The following is an 18,101-nucleotide window of genomic DNA, read 5'->3' as shown; positions in this document are numbered from 1 at the left end:
GTTTCTTTGCATCCTTGATTTGGTTTTCCGTGTTCACTCTCAAATCCCTTAGTTAAGTGGCTATACTTTTACTGGACTCCCTTTCCTATTGTTGGAATTCATTCAACTTTCTGTTTGTGGATTCCATGTATTCCTCTATTAATCTTTTGTTTGCCTCCTCACCCTCACACATAGTCTTATGTAGGCTTTCAGTTTTTCCATTCAACATGTTTACCAGTATTGTAAAGCATTTTGAGAGGTAGCTTCTGGATTTTTTAATGAACTACTCTGTTGCCTGTTTATCCTGTTTAGGAGTTGATATTCCTTGACTTGCCATTTTTCTTGTGTTTCTGTGTCTTTTCCTGTCCATTTGGGAATGAAAGCAAATCCAATTCCTCATTAGAACACAAGTACCAACCCATAGCCCTGTGGCTGCACAGATTTTGGAGGATTACAATTACCAAAAGGTGTTTTCACTCTATCTCATATTTTTGGAGTGAGTACATAGCTAATTACACACCAGAACACACATCTAAGACTAGCACTTTCCCAGAGCAATGTAGTAGCATAGATTTTGGGGCTTACCATCAACAATGGGAGTTTTCACAATATCTCACCTTTTGGGGAGTGAGAGTATATCAATTATACACTAAATCATAATTCTAAGACAAGCCCCCACCTGGAGCCCTTTAGTTGCATAGGAATTGGAAGTTCACACTCAAAATGGTTATTTTCACTCTATTTCTCCTTTTTGGAATTGAAAATATCTCCACTTCCCCACCAGAACACAATTTTATGGCAAGCCTCAACTGAAAGCCTTTCAGTTGCATAGACTTTGTAGTTTCTTGATAAGTGTTTTCCCTATATCTCTCCTTTTTTGGAAATGAAAGTATATCCAGTCCCTCAGCAGAACACAATTTTAAGATAAGCACCAACTCAGTGCCCTGTGGTTGTGCAGACTTTAGAGGTATACAATCCAAATAGGTATTTCACTCTATCTTTCCTCTATTGGATATCTTAGTAGGCCCAATACACCACTGAGCACAGTTTTAAGACAAAATCCATACTTGGGAAGTATCTTTTCACTGATTTTAAAGGTTCCCAATCATAGACAGGTATTCTCTTATTTATCTTTGCTTATCTTTGTTAGAGGAAAGGTATTCAGAAGTGGGGATTATAAACAGTTTAAACAGTGAGAAGCAATGTTATGAGGTTTAGAATGGTGTGGGTGGAAGGGATAACACCCTGAGCCACTTTAGCACAGTCTCACTGACTACATATATAGACTAGTTCAATATTTCACACTTGGGGATCAACAGAGTAAAGAAAGCAAAGAGGGAAGGCAAAAGTAGAAATAATTGTAAATTGGTGAGGTGAAGTTAGAGGAAAGATTAACATATACAATGAAATATAGGAGGCGAAAAATCAGATAAGAGGGATGTAGAAAAGGAAAGGAACAGTGGGAGGAAAGTTATTACCTAACTTCTAAGTAAGAAAGAACAAAGAAAAATTAAAACAAAAAAGGAAAGAAGAAAAAAAATAATTAAAAATTAGGACAATTATGTATGTATGAAGTAATAATACTAAAATTAAGAATACTAATATTGTGCAGTAGTGAACTTGGTAATCAATTTATACTCTGAATTAAATTTATACACAGTTATGGAGGAATCCTAGTGGTCACTGTGGGCTGTGTATCCAGTTATGAACAGAACAGCAGTGAGAAAGAAAAAAAAAGAAAAACAGGATTGTTGCAAAAAAAAAAACAAGAAAACAAAACTAAAAACAAAAACATTAAAAAACTGACAGATAAAGAAGGTAACAGAGAATTAAACTAGTATATGTCTAGGACAAGCAGAAACACTCAAAAGCTATGTACATATGACCATATAAGATGATGCTAAGTGAAATGAACCTCAAGATAGAGACACAAGTGGTTTTTATCTTTCTATCTGTTGTTTTTAATGTGCATATTATGTACCATGTTTTTTGTTTGTTTTGGTTTGTTTCTTTTGTATGTTCTTTCCCCATGGTGTAACCCCTGTTTCCACTGTATTTCATTCCGGTGCCTGAATCTTGTATATACATCTTTATAATTTGGGGAAGGGAAGGGAAATAACAAAATGCTGAAATAAGGCTATAGCTTGATCCATTGTAACAATGAGATGTACAAGACACTATGTTGAAAAAAGTTATAAAAAAAGAACTTTAAAATTTTTTGGGGGGGGGAGGAATTGGAGAGGTAAGGAGGGAAGGGATGGTAGGGGAAAATCAAAGGAGGAGGTAATAATGCTAGATAGGAAATGTACTAATTACCTTACTCATGTAACTGTAACCCCTCCGTACAGTATTTTTACAATAAAAATATATAAATAAATAAGAAGAGCATTTTTCAGTTTTTAAAGAAATTTAAAAAAATAAAAATTTAAGAAAATGTAATTGGAGGAAAAGGAAAGAGAAAAAAAGCATCTTATATGTACTTCTATCTACTTATGCTTGGGTGCATAGTAAAAAGTTCTGCTTTACAGGGTTGGGGATTTTGCGAGCTTTTCCCAGACTAAACAGCACAATCTGCTTTTTATTGTTGTTGTTTGTTCTGCCAGATGGAGGTGGCTGGAGACTGTAGTTCATTGCTGCTGGGACTGAACTTGGGTGCGGCTGGCCTGTCTGGAGTCAGTAATCTTTCCCAAAGTGGGAAGCCCCCTTGGGGCTACTATCCTGACTCCTCTCTTGCTTTTATAGCCTGAGAAGTTTTTATTTATTATTTTAATGAATTCTTGTGTGATTTTGCAGCTGGCTAAGGTACCGGTTTGGTTGAGGTATGGATGGACTTCCTTTGTTGCCTGCAGGGGGTCTCGGCTGCCTTTCTGAAGCTCACTAGTTAGTGAAGGTTGTTCCACCCTGGTCCTGTGAGGAGCTCCCTCCTCCTAAGTGGAGCAGTCTTCCCCCGGCAGAGCCAACTCTCAGAGAGCTGAATCCTTGCCCTGGAGAAAAATGGTGCTGCTTGCTGCTTTTCTGTCCCAAGTTACCTGCTAGCTGCTATGATAGTCTATGCCAGTATCAAATAGGGCATTGTTCTAGTGGTAGAGAGGGGAGGGCTGCCTTCCCTGAGCTGTTCTGTGGGTAGGAGCCGGGATACTCATGGTTTCCCTTGGCTTTTCGGCCCATCTGCTCTAGTGGTCAACAGGATGTATAATTCCCCTCCTGATTGCCCAGTCTGCACTGGAGGTCTGTGAAGAGATTCAGCCCTTGGTCTCCCATGTTTTTGTTCCAGCTTTGTCTGGCTGGTCCCATAGCAGCCACCGGTGGCTGTGGGAACCACTTGTGCTTCTGGTGCAACTGCCTGGATTTTTCCTTGCTATGCAAAATCTCTGTACTATTATGGCTCATTTGGTGTGATTTTCCCATAGTGAATTATACCCTGAACTGCGAAAATTGGTTTTCTTGGAGAGACCTCACACATATCCCAGCTACATCTCCACCATCGCTCTGGTCCCTATCTTTTATTTTATTTTTTAACTAATTCACAAGGACTGCAATTGCTAGGAGATTTCAAATGATGACTTGCTGTGATTTATCATTTGTTTGCTAGAATTCCTTAGTAATAATAATAATAAAACTTCTTATCAACATGTTGTTGATTCTACAATTTTCAAAACAAGCTGATTCATCAGTATCATTAAGATTACCAGTGAGAGTATTTTATCTTTTTTAAAAAATTTTACTGTGAAAATACCATACAGAGGAGTTACAATTACATGGGCAAGATAACGAGTTCATTTCTTATCAAGCATTGTTGCCTCCTCTTTGTTTCCCCTTCCCATCCCTTCCCACACTCCCCCCACCTCCCCTCACCAGATCCTCTTCCCACCCCCCAACAAAGTTGTAAAGTTCATTTTTCGACATAAGGGACTTGTACATTTCATTGTTGCAATTGGTCCACCTGTATCCTTAGATAACGATTTGTTTTTGCCCTTTCCCTCCACAAATTATACTAACAGCAAATACAGTGAAAGCAGGGGTTATACCGTGGGGGAGGGACATACAAAGTAACATAGAAATCATCTTATAAAGACGTTAGAAACAATTGCATGAAAGAAGAAAAAACATTTAAGTACCAATCATTAGGACAAAACATTTTTTGAATTGCTTCAATTTTTCATAACACCACTGGAATCTATTTGGTTTGGGCCTGTAATTTTGAATGCTTTCCTCATAATCATATAGTCACAATATTTGATTTTATGTTACAAAAAATCCTTAATTTTGAATGTTTTTCTCATACTCATGCAATGCCAAAACTTTCTTAATTTATGTTACCAAGCAAAAAAGAATCTTAATTAAATTTGTACATTGTTTACAGATTGTTTAAAAACAGAAATATCAAAATATATTTTGTATACATATATTTTGTATACATATACATTTATAAGCTTATAAATGATGTTTGTAAATATACTCAGTATTGGTGAGTTTTAATTTCAGATCTCTTCATTTTATAAGCTGAAAAATCTCAGTTGTAAAGGCCAACTAACTTAAATTCATTTTTGCTTATTTTAAATACTCTCAAATATTCTCAGAATAATACAAAGTTTAAAACTCTTCAACATTATTATAGAAAGTAGGTCACACGTGAAAGCTTAAGTTTTACCCATATTATATCTTTTTAAAGTTGCACAGTTAAATTACATACTAGAATCATTTGAAATAACTGGTATTTTGGTAGAATTGCCACCAATTGCTAAATAGCCACAATTAGTTTAATTGCCTAATTTCCTTTTCGATTTTAAGATGTTAACTTTTAGGTTATATGAAATATGTCTCTCCAAAGTTAAATTTGGAAATCAGACTTTTTTCTAACAAATGTTTCTTCTTTTCTTATCTCTTGCATCTAATTTAATCAAAAACATGTTCATTAGATATTTTTCCTTTCACGTCCTCATTATTCAATATTTAGAAACATCTGTTTTGTTTTTTAATATATAACAACATGTATATATAATCATTTACCTGAGTTTTTAATCATCTTACTTTGATTTCTTTCAAATATGTTTGCCATTTAAGGAGTCTGAAGTTTCTTTTTTGTCCTAAATTATTCTTTAATCACAATTTTAATGTGTGTTGTATTCCATTCATTTTCTCTTTTAAGCAAATTGTTGTTTGGTTACTGAATCTTGTCCTGTATCCTCTGCCATTTTATCAGAAAATTTCTTTTTCTTTATACATTTCTTTCTATACTAGCTTTTAGGTTTAAAATGTTTATTCCTTCTGATTTTTTCCAAGGACTGCTCTGCTGTATTTATTTGGTCTACCTTTTCTTGTGCAAGATTAATTTTTAAAATGATATTTTACTTTAAATTTTAATATTCATTATCATTCAGAAAGCTTCTTTATCCATGTTTTACATATGTGCTGAAATTTTCTCATGATTCTCATGGTTCTTTGTAGTCCCTCTATCAATTTCTGATTTTCTCATTTTTATTTTGCTTGCTGTAAAATGTGTATTAAAATTTTCATTACTTTGAAATACTTCTGGTATACTATAAATTTTGGTAGGATATGATTTCTTCTATTTTCTCCTTGTAATGTTATTTAGACTTTGTTTATATTCAAATTAAAATATTTTTCTCAGAGTTTAAGAAGGGTAGATGAGTGTTATATTTTTTAGATTTGATGTTATCCAATTTCCTCATCTGTAGTTCTTGTGAGGTAATCTTATATGGTTCCATACTTTGGGGGAGATTTCTACTTTTTTTCTTGCCCATATACTGACAGTCCTCTCTTGTACCTGTCCATATTTAAACCCATTCACTCAACTATTCTGGTTTATTGGATTACCTTTATGTCTTGTTTTTTAAATAAAGACCTATTTAGTTTCCTAACATAGCTATTATATCTGGAGGGATTTGAAAATATTTTAAATTAGATTGGTCAGCATTCCTCTGCCTTAGATTGTAAGCATCTTTCAGTAGTTACTTGAAGCCATGTTTAGCCATAGCAAAATCATTTTTTTTTCTGTAGAAAGTTTAAATGTTTTGTATTAAAAAATGGTGAAGTGCATGGATAAATGTAACTTCAAAATACTGAATTTTTAAAATGAATAAATTCATCAACTCTATGACTTCTCCAAATTTTCAGTATGCTTTTATGTACATTATAGGTCTTCAATGGGGGGATTTATTTTACTCCATTACCCAAAGTTACTTGAAGTTGGAACATATTTTAATTTTCTAATGCATCATTAGGGCTGTATGAATCAGTGGGACTTCCATAAGGTTTTTCAGCTCTTCCAGCTGTGCGTGCTCCTCTTAGCTTACAATGGAAGGATCACTTGCTCAAACAACCCTGCTCAGATGACAGTTGGGGTTCTCTTTTCGAAGAATGTCATGGGGATCAATTCCCTGAGCTTATCATCAATCACTTTTTTCCTGCCACTTTTTGTTTCCTACGGTTATTATAGACCGTAGTTTGAAAAGATGAAATGTTGGCGTCATATTTCTGCAAATCAGAGATTTTTTTAGCATTTTTCAGTGATTTTTTTTCTTTTTTCTCTAGGGTGAATCATTAGCTGACAACATTTTCCTTTTAAGTAAAAATGGTTTTTGTTAAGACAAATAAAGCAACACCCTGGTTTAAGTACAACTCAACAAATACAAAAGTAGTTATAAAACTACAAGTTTGCTTTTAGCTTTAAGAGAATATTGATTCAATTTGTTTTATTACCAAGACATGATAGAAAAGGTAATAATTTGCAAAACTTTTGCTTAAATTTGTAATTATTTCTATATTTTTTCTGTGTTTTCAAGATGTATAACATTATTTTTTAGCTTCAGGTCTAATAATGGATTTGGAAAGGGAGGTTCTGTTGACAATGTAGTTATTTCTTCCTACTGCCTTCTCTGCAGTTTTCTTCTGATTTAATTAATTAATAATCAATTAAGTTACAGCTTTCTCAAGTTAAGTAATGACCTATCATATTGGCTAAGGAAAGGAGCAAGAATGGGTGGGTTGTCATAAATCTTGACATTTGTTATCTGGGTGATTTGGTGCAATTAGTTGAATTTGTTTGCAACTCAACTTTCTTACCAGAAAAATGAACTCAGAATTTATCTCATCTGTATTTTTCTTGTGTTTAATATAATGTTCTGTAAAATAGGAGAAGTCATTCCCATCTTAGAAATTACGTATCTGTCCACCTTTATGCTCACATTACATTCTCTATTTTGTATCTTTCTTGGATTCTTCCTTTTCATGACTCAGATCCCTTTTTATCTGTGACTTGGGTGCTTCCTTGTGAAAAAAAAAAATAAGAGAAAAGCTAAAGTGCTCTCACATATTCATTCATTCCAAATACCTCAACTGACCACTCTGCCCCCATGCGAAGAACACTGTTAATGACCTGGAACATGAAGCTAGCGAACAGAGAGTCATTTTGTATCAGGTGGCTAAACAGTTCATTGCCAAGAGAAGTGTTCTTGAAGACAGACACCTAACAACTTAATTCCAATGTTAACAAAGATATTCTAAAATCAGTATAGAAAATCAATTACCATAGCTAAATCATGCACAGTATTGTCCTTTCTGTTAAGACATTCAGAGTCAGGTGCTGATGGCTCAGGCCTGTAATTCTAGCTACTCAGCAGGCTGAGATCTGAGGACTACAGTTCCAAGCCAGCTTGAGCAGCAAAGTCCATGAGACTCTTATCCCCAATTAAGCACTAGAAAACCAGAAGTGGTGATGCGGCTAAAAGTGGTAGAGTTCTATCCTGGAGTGTAAAAGCTCAGGGATAGGGCCTAGGCCTTGAGTTCAAGCCCTACCACCGACAAAAGAAAAATATTGCTTCATTTTGATTTCTATTGTATAAGATGGGCTTGGGTTATAAATCACAGAAAATTAACTATGTTTAATGAAAAAATACTTAAAAAGAATTTATAAGAAATGCTCCTAAATTGAGAAAAAATTTATAGATCTTGCTTGAAAAAATTAACAACCATAATGATGGTATATTCGGGTTTAGGTATTAAGAATCAGAGTTAAGGTTAGGCCATAATTCTTGTATTCTTCTCCCCTCTACACTCATTGTGATGAATCTGACCTCTAAATACATTCACTTCTTTGTGTCATCTCTCTGGATTTAAGGTCCTGGGGTAATTAAGCTGTGTACACATATACCTTTTAGGCAGTTTTCAGATGCAAGAAGAGAACAGATCTGTCCCCATGATTTCCTTCGTAAATGTAAGTAGAGAGTAGTAGACCATAAAGGAATATTATGCTTAACGGTGAGCCAGGTGCCATCAGGGAAAGGATACAGAAATTTGTCTTCCAATTAGAGTCAGAAGCAAATCTCTAACATAAGTAAATTAGGAAAGCCAAAAACTTGAATTCAAGACAAAGAAATTAAATTCAAAGCCTATATTCTTATAGTAACTACCACTTTTTATATGCTTGATTGAGTTGAAACATAATTTATAATAATTTATAAAAATTATGATTAAGCTTATTTTAATTATGTAATATGCACTGAAAATCCTAAATTAACATTATTTGACTATGACTTAAATCTGAACCTATATTACTAATATAATCATTGCCATTATTAGCATCAGTGATGACATGGGAATGGGATTTTGTATGCTACCAGATTTCATCATAAAAAGATATTTAATGTAATAGTTCAATTAATGAAGTCCTTTAGTGACACAGGAAAGATTTGAATTGATAGCTTTACTACTCAAAACTGTATATCTCACAAAAATTATGATTCCTGTCTCAATATTAGTACTTTATAAATATTTAGACCTCAGGAATATAAAATATAAATAAAAGTAATAAGTAATTTTTATAATATAAACATCTTATATTGATAACAGTCTACAAATAGCAATTATGATTTTCCTTTGTTATTAATAGGAGAAAACAGATAATTTAATTTTCTGAACAAATATAATAATGTGATTATTATTTTCTTTTTAATATATTATGATAAATTTATATCTTATTTTTCTGTGGACAGATAGATAATAGAGAAATAATGTGTCTGTGAAGTAATTGAAAATTGGAAGAATTCAAATTTAAGAAAGTTTTTGCCTATAAAATTATTTTAAGCAGGAAATTTACAACAAATTTACTTTCTTATGTAAGGCAATTCTCAAAACTACCTCAAGGGACTATCACAGATCTTTTAAGCTTTTTTGGCTATTTTTTTATTAAGAATTTTGTGTGAAAATAAGTAAGATGGGCAAAAATATCTATCTTTTTAGGTAAAGATGAAGTATCCTAGGGAAGCTCAATGATCACTTGCCATTTCAGACTTTTTAAGAGCTCTTTTGGTGAAAATATTTACTAAAGTTTATCAGTCTGTAATTAGGTAACATTATTTTCTTAATGCAATGAAAGAGAATGCTCAAAACTTAAAGAAAACATTTCATCATGGAAGATAATAATAAGATAACAATAATAAGCAGATTGAAAGATTGCATCATCATCTAAACATAAATGAGCAGTCATCAACCTTGGGAAGAATCTTATAACTCTGCTGTAACAAAGAGTTTATGGAGGTTTGTATCACTTAGTTTAAAAGCACAGATACCTCAAGGCAAAATGGCACTTATTGCTCCCTGAAAAGTCTCCGTCTGGACCTCATCTATTTGATATAATCTTCTGGGGTTTTTGGAATTAGAGTGAACTATAGAACTCTTGTTTCTCTTGGCCTGGAAAATTGACTCAATAGACATCTTTTCAGGTGCCAGTAATGAAGAGAGATGGTTTTTTTCCATGAGATAGATTGGTTACTGAAAAAAATTGATGTTGTTTTTCCCAGAGATGGAGGTGGTTGATATTGTTCTTGTCAGTGAAAGAATTAGAAGTAAATGGCAAGTTCTTTTGGATGATTCCTACAATCATGAATTTAAAAGTTAGGTCCCTAATGGATAGAGTTTATCCTGTTTTTCATTTATTCCATATATTTGTTTTTAACTGTAAAGTTGTTAGAGCTAATTTAAAAATTCTCATGCAACTTTTTTATTTTTAAGTGTCATATTCTTTACTTAAAAATATAAGGAGTTATGCACACATATAATACTCATATTTATATTGTTCACATAAATAAAATACTCATCTCTATATAGTTCCAAAATGTTAAAATACTTCATTTTAGAATTATTTATTTTTTTAACATACTCAGGTTTAGAAAACTTGGCATCAACACTGCTGTCAGCTATTTAATATTTTATTGATAATGTTATATAAAGACAATAAATTATTTTAATCATTAATTTGTATTAAATTGTAACGATACATTATAATTTATGGAAGCAAATATGTATGAATAGATGTTTGCAGTCATGACTAAATATTTCCCTTAGCAATGAGTTGACTCAGCATGGTGCAGAGACAACGCAACAAAATCATATGATAGCACTAAGTTGAAAAGGAGGAAACATTGAAGAGTAAAACATTAAAACACTGGAGGCTGAAAACAGCGACTCATTTCTGCAATCATACACAATTTGTAGGAATATGGTTTAAGGCTTCTGTAGGAAAAATTTAGTAAGACTCAATCTCAAGAAATAAACTAGGTAACATTTTTAATTTCTCTAGTCCCAGCTACACACAAGCCCAGGGTATCAATGTCATGGTCTGTGGGTGGCCCTGGGTAAAATGGCAAGACCTAATCAGAAAAAATAACCAAAGCAAAGCAGGACAGGGGCTATGGTTCAAGTGGTAGAACTCCTATCAAGCCTCCAAATAGTAAGTTAAAAATATAAATATTCAATGTGTAATGATTTTATATAATAATACACAACATATTCTCTAATGCTGAACTTGAACTTAAGTCTATTCTAAATGCTCTAGAGAATCAAATCTTATTTATTTAATTAAAAAATCTAGATAACATTTTTAAGGGCAAGTCTTACAATTTATGTTTTTTTTTCATTTGATTATCTTACCTCCTCTACCAGATATATCTGTGACAAATAGCATATGCCAAGGCCACATCTCTCTTCTCTTGTTGCTTTGGGTAAATACTCTTAAGTAATCACTGAATTATTTTTCTCTGTAGTAGATATAGCCTTAAGATCCTCCCTAATGGAAAATCAGGAAGTTACTACCAATTCATTAGTTAAAATGGTAGATGTAGCTTAATTTTCACGACTGTTATAGGATTTAAAATGACTGCCAAAATATCAGTACTATATAACATTAATGATAATACTTTTTCACTTTTACCTTTTCCCCACAAACTTATTTTTATGCTTGAATTTAATAAATTGACTAGTAGTAATAGAGCATCAGAAAAATAGCTTTGTAAGGATATCCTCACTACAAAACAGATGATTTTGCAAAACTCTGAATGTACCATAGTGGCTAATGCTATTGGGACACAAATGGGTAAATATATAAGCTAATTTTATAACTGCATACACTTACATAAAGACAATCTTCTCAGGTTTTTACCTTTCTTTGAATAGAATTTTTTGCTCAATTTGTAATTTTACAATTTTGTTTTCTATCAAATTAGCACATCAAAACCTCCTGGTGAATCAATGTTAAATGCAAAATACATCTAGATGAAGTTTACTTGCTATAGGGGGCAAGGAAAATCTAGTTATTAGTCACTTGTAAGTCTGAGTCACTTCAGCATAAGGAACATACTCTAAATGGATTTTTTTTGCCTGTCCCAAGGCTTCAGCTTAGGAGCTGGGCACTGTCCCTAAACCTCTTTCTGCACAAGGCTAGCACTCCGCCACTTGAGCCACAGTGACACTTCTGACTTTGTTTGAGTAGTTTATTGGAGTTAAGAGTCTCATGGGCTTTATGAACAAAGGAGGAGGTAACAACGCTTGATAGGAAATGCACTCATTGCCTTATTCGTATAACTGTAACCCCTCTGTACAGTATCTTTACAATAAAAAGTAAACACTAAAAGAAAAGAATGGGTCATAGTTAAAATACAGATACACTAAAACTATATTTTCAGGTTATGCATAAGGTGTGTGTGTGTGTGTGAGAGAGAGAGACAGAGACAGAGACAGAGACAGAGAGACAGAGAGAGAGTTTAAACTTGGATCTCATCTCTATTGTTTTATCATATCTCATTACATATAGGCAAGTATTCAAAATCTGAAAATTAAAATTCCAGAAAACACCTTTTTAAATATTAACTATTTAAGATAAGGGCTACCAAATCTTTATTGTTGTGGTATTTTGCTTTCCAGACAATGGTCCTGTTTTTGATTTTGATTTGTTTTGTCTTGTTTTGGTGTGGGGAGGGAGTTGAGCTGATAATGGGCTTGAGCTCACGGCCTTGGGCTTGCTAGGCTGGATCTCTACCATTTGAGCCATACGCCAACCCTGTTTCTTACTGGCTATTTTTGAAATAAGGTCTCAATTCTCACCTGGATATATGCCTCAACCACAGCCCTCCTACTTTAAACTTCCTTTCAGTTTTAAGATTCGAAGACCATCACCATAGCCATGTTCCCTTTTGTCAAGATAGCATCTTGCAGACTTAAGTCTCTAGGCAGGCCTGACACTTAGATCTTCCAGTTTCAGCTTCCCATGTAGTTTGGGATGACAGGTGCTTGCCACTGAAGCCATCTATGAGTTGAGAATGAGACCTCACAAACTTTTCTACCCAGGCTGACCTTGAACTGAATTTTTTTTTTTCATTCCTAGTTCCTAAAGTAGTTAGGATTATAGGTGTGAGTAACCAGCTCCCAGCGAGTGTTTTGGCATTTTTGACAAAGAACAAATATATAATTTTATGGGGTATAGCATAAATATATCAATGCATTTCTGCATTGTATACTGATCAACTCAGGATACCTAGATTATCCATCACTTCAAACACTTATCATTTCTCTATAATGAAAACATTCAAAATCCTTTTCTCTGAAGATTGTAGTTTCACTGTATTTTGATCAAAACATATTGCTTGATGTTGATCCTCTGGAATTTGTTGAGGTTGCTTTCTTGCTTTAATTTATGATCATTTCTGTGAACATGCATATAGGCAAATGAATGCATATTTTCTGTCATGTATAAATTTATATATTTGTGTATAACAACACACTTATATTTAAGCTTATTAAACAATTTATGCGGCCTTATACCTAGTAATTTTGTCTGCTTATTCTATAAATGTATGAGAGGACTCTGTTAAAAATAATCAAATATAATGGTTGATTTATTTCTTTCTTCAAAAAAAAAAGAGTCTCATGGACTGTCCTTCCCAGGTTGACTTTGAACCACTATCATCACTATCCCACTATTCTCAACTTCCTGAGTTGCTAGGATTACAGGTATGAGCCAACGTCACCTGCTCAAATTTTATTCTTTATGCTATTTAGAATAGTAATCCATTGATCTATGTCTTGTGAATAAATTGTACTTGTCTGTTTCTCTCTCTTTTTCTCTATCTATCTATCTATCTATCTATCTATCTATCTATCTATCTACACATCTAAAGTAGTAGTATATGTATCCCTACGTGCATATCTCTAAAGCATCCTTCCTCACTTCCTGCACTATGCCACTGCCTACTTCTACATTACTATAAACATAGTCTTCAGCCCAAGAAGGTGTTAATTCTCCCAAATTATATAAAATCAGTCACTTGTCATATCATTTTTAGGTTTTCTTTCAGTTTTATATATGTCCTCAACACATTTGTCCTACTTCCTATATTTCCATGTCATTTCCTTTAGTATATATAGATTTTTAATTTTTCTCCATAATTTTCTTTATCTAGGAAATTTTTGAGTTAGATTATAGATGTCCTAAACATTTTTGCCATACTGTCACATTCTCTGAGGTATGGATATTATTATGTCTATCATTAATGACTACATATATCCTCAGATGTATTTGTCAATTGTAAAATAAAACATAATCCCCAAAATCCAGGTAAGGATCCCAAAAATCAAAGTAAGGATTGCTTTCACAGTTCCTATGGGTCATAAACTTGAGAACAAAGTTTTTTTAACCTAAATATATTTGACTCATAATAAACCAATGGCTAAATGTGTAAACAATATTTACAAATAAATTACCATTACAAAAAATAAATTATTACTTTGCATTTTTGTAAGTTTGATTAGTGTTTGATTAACTCTGTGTATGTAAGCATACCCACTGCAAATTTAAGAGCCATAAAACCATGATTCTCATTGTGAAAGATTGCTGTTTTAGTGCTACAAGTTCCACAGTAATAATATAAGTAATAAATATAATTCTTAAGAAATACTAAGGCAATGATAATAAATTTATATACTAAGTGCAAGCAAAAATCAATTACATTGTTTAATCACAATTGACATTATGAACATTGCTTTATTCTTTCATAAATGAATTGGCTTTGCATTTTAAATTAGTTCTAAACAAATCCACAACATTCTTTATATATCCGTAAATACTTTGTATTTAATGCAGGAAAAGTACCTTAACTTTAGGGTCTTGCTCTGTGCATTAAATTACATTTGTAAATGCTTCACTGAACAATATTTTCAAATATAATCCACATATAGTAATCATGTTTTAAAATATAATTTTTCATAGTTGTGACCCATCTGTTTAATACTGATAAGAATTTCAATAAAGCTGGCTGTAAAAATCAATGCTGTTAAATGTTTATTAATTATCTAACACATTGCTTAGCTTACTGAGCACATTTAATACCCTCATACATATTTCAAGGTATATATGGAAATTTTGTACTTAGGTCTAAAGATATATTTAAAGCATACTTTCAGCTGTGTGCTCTTAATCCAAATTTATAAGCATTGTGCTAATTCCATTTAATCTGATCTTTCATTGAGAATACAATATCTAGGAAGGTAAGGCAGACAGTTTCTATTTGGAGAAAAAAATCTTAAAAGTACATTTTACATTAAAATTACTGAAGCATGATGTGCTAAGCTGCACATGGACTAGATTTCAACATTTGCCAAAGTTATCAGTATATTTAAGACTCGTTCTAATTTTCTCAGCCATTATTTTAAACTTTAGAAGCCCCAGGAATTGATGCAATCAGTCAGTGAGGCATAAAGCATTCAGGTCAAGTAGGTCAGAAGAAAATAGTTTCTGAGTCCTTTTATTCTGTTCTCATGAATGCCCTTTGTTAGCTAGAGTAACTGCTAGAGTTTGAGACTTATTTCTCCTTACTAACTATGCTACCACATTTTGAAATGGGATTGGACACATACATGGGAAATATCATGGTGAAGTCCCTTTGAAAAATTAACATGTAATATTTAACAAAAATGAATACTGGAAAGATGAAACATATGCTGTCTAGAGTATGTATACTGTTGGGAGGACGACAAATGAAGGTGAGGATGTAGGTGATCAAAATACTTTATGTAGATGTGTGAATACAGAATAATGATAATTGTTTGGAGATATATATATATATATATATATATATATATATATATAATGTACAGAGGGGTTACATTTACATGAGTAAAGTAATGAGTACATTTCCTATTGAACATTGTGACCCTGTCCTTTGTTTTTCCTCTACCATCCCTTCCCTCCCCACCTCCCCAACTCCTCACCCCCCAAAGTTGTAAAATTTGTATTCAACACAGTGTCTGGTATATCTCATTGTTACAGTGGGTCAACCAGTATCCTGTTTGTTATTTCCCTTCCCCTCCCTAAGTTAGAAACAAGTGAATACAAGATGCAGGGCACCGGAATCAAATAGAGTAACAAAACTTGTTATACCATGGGAGAAGAAAATACAAAAGAAACAAAAATCACATAGTACATTTAAAATAACAGAGACAAAGAAAAAAAAACCTCTTGTGTCCCTATCTAGGCATTCATTTCACTTAGCATCATCTTATTCGTCATATGTACATAGCTTTTGACCTTTTTTGCTTGTCCTAGACATATACTAGTTATTGTAAATAAGGGAAACCATGGGACCTATGTTTCTTTGGGCCTGGCTTACTTCACTTAATCGATGCCAACAAAAATGAAAAGAAAAGCAATGAAGCTATGGAAGGATGAAAACTGCAGCCAAGAAGGTTAATTAGTGTCCATCTGCAGCCCTATTTTTTCCATCTGTACTTTATGATTCCTGTTTCACTTCCATCCCTGACCCTGCATCAGAAATAATTTTTAACATAGAACACCTTTGATACAATAACGTAGACTTAAAGTAATATCTTGGCCATATCTTAATTATGTGAATGCTATCACAAAGTATATGGTTATAATTCTAGTGTTAGTCAATGAGAAAAGCAAAGAAAATTTTTCTTTTTTTTTATTGTGAAAATACCATACAGAGGGGTTAGAATTACATGGGCAAGGTAATGAGTACATTTCTTATCAAGCATTGTTGCCTCCTCCTTTGTTTCCCCTTCCCAACCCTTCTCCTCTCCCCCCACCTCACCATCCCCCCAAAATTTTTTCTTAGACTGTTGAAATAGGTGTGCTTTGAACTTACTGCCGTGATTTTTTAATATACAATCTGCTAATAACTTTATACATTATAATCTAAAAAGAACTTCACAAAATCTATCACAACAAAAGTAACAAAGGTTAAAATTCTATAACTCAGGAACATTTCTTTAGATTTTAAAGATTATGAAAATTCTGAAAAAAATGCAACATTTTGGATTATTTGAGTACCTCTAGCTTGCCAGGAATTGTGTTAGTTGGAATTCTCTTTAATTTGCCAATTTGATATTTTATGAAATAAAACTATTTGGTCAAATTTCAATGCTTGAAGAATAATTTTGTTCTTACTTGTGTAGTTGTCTGGACAGGCTCACTTTCCTGTTCCCCACCTTCTCCCTCTGTCTCTCCATGTACACACAATATGTGTTACTTACACATTCCTACCTTTAGAACTTGGTTTAAATGTTGTCATTTGTCTAGACACTACTGCCTGTTACATACTGCAAGAGACAATCTTACTAAAAGGTACTAACTTGAAAATCAGTAATTGTGAATTTTCAATTTTAAGTACCAGAGAAAATTTTAGCAAATCTATTAAACAAGTGTGCCTGGTTTAATGTGTGTGTGAGAGAGACACTGTGTATATATAAATATTTGAATGCACAAATGATTTATATATACATTTTGTCTGATTAATTCTGATTAAGCATATTCCACATAAACTAGCTATTAGTTAAAAGTCATCATTTAAATGGTTTTATTTTACTCCCTCTTTTTAAAATATATAGTTTATTGTAAAGATACTGTAAAAAGGGTTACAGGTACATGAGTAAGGTAATGATTACATTTGTTATTGAGCATTGTTACCCCATCCTTTGTTTTTTACCCTACCATACCTTTCCTCCCACCTCACCAACTCCTCCCTCCCCGGACCTGAAGCTGTAAAGTTCACTTTCAACATAGTGTCTTATACATCCCACTGTTACAATGGGTCAGTCTGTATCCTTGTTTCAACATTTTGTTATTTCTCTTCTCCTCCCCAAATTAGAAAAATGTATATACAAGATGCAGGGCACTGGAATCAAATGAATGACAAAAGGGATTATACCATGGGGGAAGAACATACAAAAGAAACAAAAAAAAAGCACACACTACATTTTAAGTACACTAAAAACAACAGCAAGAATGATAAAACTTCTCGTTCCCTATCTTGGGATTCATTTCCCTTAGCTTCATTTAAATGGTCATATGTACATAGCTTTTGACCTCTTCTGCTCATCCTAGTCTTATACTAGTTATTGCAAATAAGGGAAACCATGGGGCCAATGTTCCTTTGGGCCTGCCTTACTTCACTTAATATAATTTTTTCCAAGACTTTCCATTTCCTAATAAATGGGATGGTGTCATTCTTTCTGATGGAATCATAGAATGACATTTCATATATATATATATATATATATATATATATATATATATATATATATATAAAACATTTTCTTAATCCATTCATCTACTGAGGGGCATCTGGGTTGGTTCCATATCTTAGCTATGGTGAATAATGCCGCAATACACATAGATGTACTGGTAGCTTTAGTATGGTCTTGTTTGTGGTCATTTGGGTACATGCCCAGAAGTGGGATTGTTGGGTCATAGGGGAGCTCTATGTGGAGTCTTTTGAGGAACCTCCATACTGCTTTCCAAAGTGGTTGAA

Source organism: Dipodomys spectabilis, unplaced genomic scaffold, assembly GCF_019054845.1.
Source record: "Dipodomys spectabilis isolate Male_0828 unplaced genomic scaffold, ASM1905484v1 ptg000197l, whole genome shotgun sequence".
Taxonomy (NCBI): domain Eukaryota; kingdom Metazoa; phylum Chordata; class Mammalia; order Rodentia; family Heteromyidae; genus Dipodomys; species Dipodomys spectabilis.
Note: the sequence above shows the minus strand (reverse complement) of the source record.